The sequence below is a fragment of the Triticum aestivum genome, chromosome 3A, assembly GCF_018294505.1.
Source record: "Triticum aestivum cultivar Chinese Spring chromosome 3A, IWGSC CS RefSeq v2.1, whole genome shotgun sequence".
Lineage (NCBI taxonomy): Eukaryota > Viridiplantae > Streptophyta > Magnoliopsida > Poales > Poaceae > Triticum > Triticum aestivum.
This window is the reverse complement of record NC_057800.1, coordinates 350,310,574-350,318,021: the sequence shown is the minus strand read 5'-3', so window position 1 is coordinate 350,318,021 and position 7,448 is coordinate 350,310,574. Positions and strand designations below refer to the sequence as shown.

At 44.2% G+C, this 7,448-nt stretch overlaps 1 long non-coding RNA gene across 1 annotated transcript; it reads right to left on the bottom strand.

The window, feature by feature from the left end:
* Positions 1-1,245: 1,245 nt before the first annotated feature.
* Positions 1,246-5,328, bottom strand: LOC123061278 (uncharacterized). Its single transcript, XR_006428827.1, has 2 exons — positions 2,712-5,328; positions 1,246-1,948 (listed from the first exon to the last, which is right to left on the bottom strand). It is a non-coding gene; the product is annotated as an uncharacterized lncRNA (long non-coding RNA).
* Between the last annotated feature and the right edge of the window lie 2,120 nt (positions 5,329-7,448).

Here is a 7,448-nt window from a genome sequence, read left to right as displayed (position 1 = left end):
CTTGGGAAGGGTCTTTTGTGGTCAGCAAAAATCTAAACAACGGGTCATACTACCTCATTGATGTTCAAGACCACAAGGACTCACGCACGTCGGAGGAGGAGACCCACCGGCCATGGATCATTGCACATCTTCAGCCTTATTACACCTGAGCGACCGTCTCTTGTGTTGTACATACTTTTACCAATGTATATATTATGATTAGCATAATTAGAATAAATGCTCGTGCGATGCAATGATAAAAAACACTGGTTCTTATTAATCAAAATTGGCCGGGTCAAACATGGGCACACAGGCTGGCTGCGTGCTAGTTCTACCGGAAACTTCTATGTTCACATAACCATAGGTGTCTGACTCCAATCGCTAGAGGGTTGCTTTGTTATGGGTAAATGGTTAGATATGTACTTGTTTTAACTACAATGTAGAAGTAAAAGAAGCACAATCCATAATACCACATTCGCTAGAAAAAGTAATTATGCATAAGAGCACAAACTTGCTACACAATAACGTGATCTCCAAGAAAATAAATAGCCATTTGTTTTATGTATATACACAGGAAATAGGGACGTAAAAATTCTTCACACAGAATGCACATTGGTACTTTGGATTTTTGTTTGGTTAGAGAAATGCTTATGATGGCACAACCAACCGATATATGCACATAAGATGATTCTAGGCAGCTAATTGTCTATTTTTAATTAACTAAGGGAGACCATCCTTATGTACTTTTTTTGTGGTTTGATGTACTATTTTCTAATTAAGAACTTTTAAGCAAAATAAGAAAAGGAACGCTTTGGGTGAATGAGAAAATTAATTGGAGAAGCAGATGATTAGAAGTTGTATCTAGGCCATTAATGTACATGCGTGTTTAGGCAGCAAACCACAGTTTGTACATGGGTTGATGGTGGGTCAATGCCACAACAGCCTACGAAATCCGGCGTATAGTATAGTACTGCATCAACATGTCCTCGTCGTCCCTCACAAAAAAAATCTTCACCGCCATGTCCACCTACAACTCCGCCGTGCAGGATTGCCTGAACACGTCTTCGCGTCGTTGTGTCCTAGTGGCCCAACATCGTCCTTGCCCTGCTTCTCGTCCTTGCCGTGTCTGCATTCATTACTCCTTCAACGTCTTCGCCTCACTATCCGAGCAGCCGGCATCTCGTCCTTGCCATGTCCGAGCATGGTGTTTCGTTCCATTTCTTTCAAAATCATGGAATCGCGGTTTCGCTTCCTTTCTCTTTCTCAGTTCATTGTTATGCTCATCGCAATAATTCAGTGTAAAAGCTCCATTAGTTATGCATATATATGGGCACCCAGCTGACTAACATATGTTGTTACCACGAGATATAGATTGTAGTTAGCACTAAAATATAGGGAACCCACACCAACTAATTTTTTTTCTACTACAATCAGACCAGGAGAGACGCAGATATATCAAAATAATGCATAAAACTATTTCTCAAAACTAATCATGCACTTACATTTATGTAAAGAGAAATCAACATTCAGTACTACTGTCTACTGCCTTGTTTGCAAAAAAGTCTTACATTGTGAGACGGGGGGAGTACAAACTATAGCCTCCTTCAGATGCTCTACAACTTTGCATTTACTACTATATCAAATTCTAAACTGTTTATACACAATTTTGATTTTAAAACCTTTATATTCATATTCTAATTAGCAGTTGCCTTAACCAGGCAATAATTCTCAATCCAAACATCAACCTACGATCTTAGGACTAAGTACAAGGTTACCCTTGAAGTGAAGACATATCGGATCATTGGCCAAATCTTTATCCTCCGCTTCTTTTCCCCTCTTTTCTTTTTTTATCCTTGGCTAATGCAGCAAAATCTGTTCCTATGCTTTCTGGTCCTCAGTTCTCCTCTCCTGGCCCTTGCCTCATCTATCATGTCAACGGGGCAATCAAATAGCAGTCAGCTATACACACCTGGCAAAAATGAAGTGAACCACTGAATCTGGACATGAGAAGCATACGATACGCTGATTTACAAAATCTGTGGATACAATGAACAGGAGAAGCAGATTGGGGTACAATTCTTTTTATATAAACTCAATGTGCATCTGGTTTTAGCAAATACAAGATGAACAAGCCGACAACAGATGTTTTGATCGTCAAGCCTGTTACAATGTTCTAGTGTATGCCAATATGTGCTCCATCTTTTAAGATAAAGACGAAGTGAGAAAACAATGGTGATTATTTCAAGAAAATGACACATTCTCAAAATGCCACCTGGTATCATTAGCAAGTACAACTTTAACTGTGTCACAACTGTAAAACCAACATATCACTTCCAATTTCCTAAATTAATAAAACGACACACCCATACAAAAAAGTTGAAAGTAAAGCAGTGTCTATTTGTTATCAGAACTATTAGATATGGGATAAAAATGGTCCGTTCAAAACATGTAGTCCCCATTGATGATAAGAAACAACCCCAGCGCGTTTACAGACCGACTTTGAATGTCTTACCTTCAAAATCTGTATAATGGTAATCAAATAGTAATCAGTGCTATACCCATGTGATATACTCAGGTGATTGTGTTAGTGCTTGGTACTATTGTTTTCGGCAATACCACACTAATCAAACAGTAGTTAGTGTTGAACCTGGAGTATGGAGATGACTCATTGACTACTGGCTTCACCCCTACCTAAACGTGATTGTGTTGGTGCTTAGTACAATTGTTTTCACCTTTTAGGCAAAGAACTACGTTTGTTTTCGTACTTGTGGCAGAGCAGCTAGCAGCGGTTGCCTTGACCTGAATTCAGACGTGAGGCACAAAACATTAGACTTAGGAGTAAAGAACCTTATTTTGTAAATATAACACGGCTACTATCTCACATAAAAATCTTGCTTGTACTGGAATCTTACAACAGATGTTTAAATTTACTTTCTGAAGAACAAGAAGCAACTACTATTTTGACATTATACTGGGCGCGGACACTGGGAGAGTGCCACGTATCATTTTTTTTGCTACTGCAGTGTTGCTTCTTTGACTGCTCCGTTGATGGCCCTATTCAGTGCGAGAAGAGGCACATTTGAAACGCCTACACAAAAATAGAACTAAGTCATGAATATAAGGAGACGGGAAAAGAGTTCAAAGAACGAACAGTCAAAGAGAACCTTACCTCGGAAGGATCTTCATCAGGTTTTTATTCCAGATATAGACAGCAAGAACATCTTCACCCCCACTTAATCCAAGCAATCTCTACTATTAAATCTTGGTCCAACGTGAACACTAAACTATAATATTTTGCATCAAGTGTGAAACTTTCTAAAATTATTTAATCTGAACCTTATCCCATTAAGTTATGTTTAGGTGGACCTAGGTCCACGAGGACGCATGACCTTTGGCATTGGTTTTCCTTGAATTATTTTTGGAAAAAAGCCTTAGCCTGGCATTAAACTAATGATACCCTGAAACAATGGAAGATAGAGTGTTGAGCCAGCTTACGGTTCAGAGCTATGCTCGGTTTCTACGCCACATAAGAAAAACTACAGATGGTATATACAGCCATGACCTCATTCTCTACTTCTCATCTATGTTCCCTTATGGTATAAAAATAAATCAATGAGAAAATTGACAAACAAAGAAGGCAATGATTATGAAGAGGGGGAGACTTGACAAAGCATAATCCTTCCTTTGCAGCATGGCGTATGGTGTGCAAACCTAAGGATTCTTGACGCCTAGGAGTTATTCACCTTCATATCCAAAATGAGTGCCAAATTGACCAACCTTAAATGAAACTCACATGGGAACTATATTATCAAAATCACCTGCCTGTGCAAAGCAGAATGGTGTGGGACTGTCTTAAATTGCTTCCTAAGTATAAGGCCTCGGCATCTTGCAATGTCCATAGAGCAAAAACAATTAAGCTCTGGAACTGTAAAGGCTCATGGTCTCATGCAGACCTCGAGACAAACATTTGCTAAATCTGCAGATATTTCAGTTTAGGGATGCAGAGCAGAGAGATGGCATACCTCTGTCAGTCAGTGGAGGCCTTTATGAAGAATTTCGGCAGTCTACTCATGGTAAGGGTTTGAGATGGATCTCCTCCTCTGCATGCTCCACGAGGCTCTGTGACGCCGCCTGCCGGATGACCGCCTGCTCGATGCTTTCCTTGCCCTCACGCTCAAGCAGCACGCCGATGTGCGTCATCCATGAGATGTCAAGGCCGCCGCATCTGTGGCCCGCGGCCATTGGCGTGCTGACGGGTTTTCTCGGCGGTTGCAGCTTCCCTGCGCAGCTATGCCCCCGTGCATCTGCCTCACTGAGTGCCCGACCCAGCCGCTATTTGTCGCTAACATCAGCCCACCCGTCGCCTCCTCTGCCGCACCTCGCCCTTCTCTGTCGGACCTCGCTGCCTCCGACCTCTAGTCCGGCGTCGCCATCTGGATCTCTCCCCACACCCTGCCAGTACGCCGGATGACGGTAGGTTCAATTTGGAAATCGCGGCGAGGACTGGGTGGATGGATTTTTGGATCCAAGGGGATCCCGATGGGAGGAGGGTAGGCGGTGGCGGCGCTCAACGGTGGGGGATTGGCCGGCGGCCCGCGGTAGGCGGGGCAGATGGTGGCGGCGCGCTTGGAGGGGGCCCTTTGGATGAGAGCGCCAGTGGTGATGTGGGGCATGCCGTGGAGCCGCAAAAGGCAGCTGGCATAGGTGGCCTTGCCCACCCCGGGGCAGCTGATGAACACCGACTGCACGCGCGCCCCGTCCTCCACGGCCCCCCTTGCCGCCGCGCCCGGTACCGCGCTCCGCCGCGGGTGGCCCCTTGGCCCACGCCCCTCCCGCCCTCATCGCATCCATGGACACCAGGCTCGTCGTCGACGCCCCAGACTCGACCGCGCAGGCCCGGATCGCCTGGGATATCGCCGACATCTCCAAGGAACCGGAGATATTTTCCGCCGTCGCCCTTTTTTCTCGCCATGCAGACGAAGACGAGGTCCTGGAGTGATGGCTGGCTTCGTGGCGCCTAACAGTCGAAAAATAGGGTGGAGGATAAGGGGGCGAGAAGAGGGGGGAAGAGGAGCAGAGGCGTGACCGGAGCACCGGCGGGTAGGCCGGAGAGATGGTGATTCAAACCCTAGCTCCTGTTCTCGGCCTTTTTCTTTTCTGTTCGAGAGAAGTGCTTGTGTCATTGCTCCTTGCTCGGGTGTTTTCGTTTTTATTTTTGAGAGCTTGCTCTTTGCTCGGGTGGAATAGAAAAAAGGCAGAAGGGGTGAGAGGATGTTTCTAAAGGCCCATTAGCAGACGCTGCCCAAGCCCAGACAGTGACGCGTTGTAACAGCCGAATTATTTTGTGTCGGACAATTTTAGTACCACCTGGAAAATAATAATGTACGTTAAATTGACAATGATGAGCAGGCAGGCAGAAGCAATAGCCGCTTTATTATTATTATTATTATATATATATATATATATATATATATATATATATATATATAGGGAAAGATAAAGCCGGCATCCCTGATAATTCAGGGCCTCTGCCGTTTCATTTCTGAGTATATGAGTCTTTATTGTCAATTCATAAGATCACTTGAGGGCTTCCTGCTCCTTGAGCATAGTTATGACTATCCTCCTGATCTGGCTTGCACGCCTTGTTACAAATAACATGGGGGCTTCCTGCTCACTAAGCATAGTTATGACTACCCTTTGATCCGGCTTATACACCTTGTTGCAAACGACTTGGGGGCTTTCCCAAGTTGAAAGGTTATCAAAGAGAACTTGCTACAATGTACAGTTCAAACATAGGTAACCTGCTTTGATGGCTTACTATAGGTCACTTGGGGGCTTCCTGGTCAATGAACATAGCTATATTTACCATTTTGATCGGCTTGGACGCTAGGTGTATTCACCAAAACTCCAGGTTATCCTGCCTTTGTATGTCTACCACTCCGCCCATGTAATTCTGGAATGACCCGCCGTACTCTTGATAGTCAATCTTATAAAGACTCTGAACTTGTCAAAATTAAAATGGCGGTTGGTCATGTGAGGCCCGACTTACAGGTTTGAATAAAGAATTAACTCAGTGGATGTGCGGCACTTGAACAACACTTGATATTAAGGTTTGGCAGCCTATGAAAGCCTTGTTTTTCTGATTTGTTATTTCATTTGAACATTGTTTGGATTCAAATTTTTGTACCATGTTGACATATGGTTTAAAACGATTCAGGTCATGTAGCCTTAATCCTTATGGCTCATATTTGAGTGTATCCGGAGGTTTGATAACCCGGTCTAGCTTTGGACGATAAGTCGCCAGTATGATGTGACTGTGCACTTTGAGTTCTGCCTTTTAAGTTTTTTGTGCTCTTACCCTTTCTGCATATGGCGTTGTAAGCCGGTAGTATGAACAAATCTCGTTTGGAGCTATGTTATTTACTTGTTATGTGAATGTATGCGGTTTTGATAACCCGCCCTAGTTATGGACTTTATAGTCACCAGCAAATTTTATATGGGACATCATGGCACGCACTGGCATGACCCGCCAGGGCACATGCTATTTTCTTGTGTACAAGGATTATGACAATGTGATCTGCGTGATTGATAAACATTTATGAGCATAAGCAACAGATCTTCAACATCAGTTCGGCGCTTCAAAGTATTATGCAAATAAACATGCACGATGGCATGCAGATCATTGTTTTTACTACCCTATTACATGGCTTCCCAAGCCCAAATGATTAACTGTTTTCTCAAGAAGAGCCGGGAGGCAGTCTCGGAGCCACCTTATGGCTCAGTTGCCTTGTTCTTGCTGGGTTGAAGCTTCTGGTTTATCCAGCACCGGTTCTTCCTCTTCCTCCACTGGCTGGAAATCAGGTGATGTCCAACTCACGCAAGTTACGGCTTTGAATACAGGCTCGTCATCTATGAGCATGGATGGATCAATATCAGGAGCGAAAGTTTGCTTACGTGTTGGAGGAATAAGATCCATCACGGGATAAACCGGCGCTTTCAGTTTTTCATTTTAAATCGTATAAGCCGCCTGATACATGGAAAGTTCAGATTCCTCAGCCAGCTTTCTTGCCAAAAGGTCGCATCTCCCTTACAATTTTGGTGAAGTCCTCTGTAGTGAAGGGAGACCCATCTTCTTTTAAGCTTGGGCAGCCAGTAGCCAAATCCTCTAGGTCAAGCTCTGCTTGCCATGCCTTGGCCCGGCTCGGGGCAGTGATGACGCCAGCTCTGGCGGCTGGCCGTTTTATCTCTTCTACCCTTTGGGGTACAACTGACAGCTTGTCCAGTGTTTCTCTGATAAGAGAAGGTGGCTGTTTGGTATAAGAGATGGTAGCTATAGCTCGTTGCGCGCTGGTGTATAATTGTTCCATAAGAGTGTAGGCGGCTTTCAGCTTTATGTGCATGTCTGAGCCAAGGTGGGAAATCCTAGGGCCTGCATTAGCAAAGATATTGATAAACCGACAACTGATTTG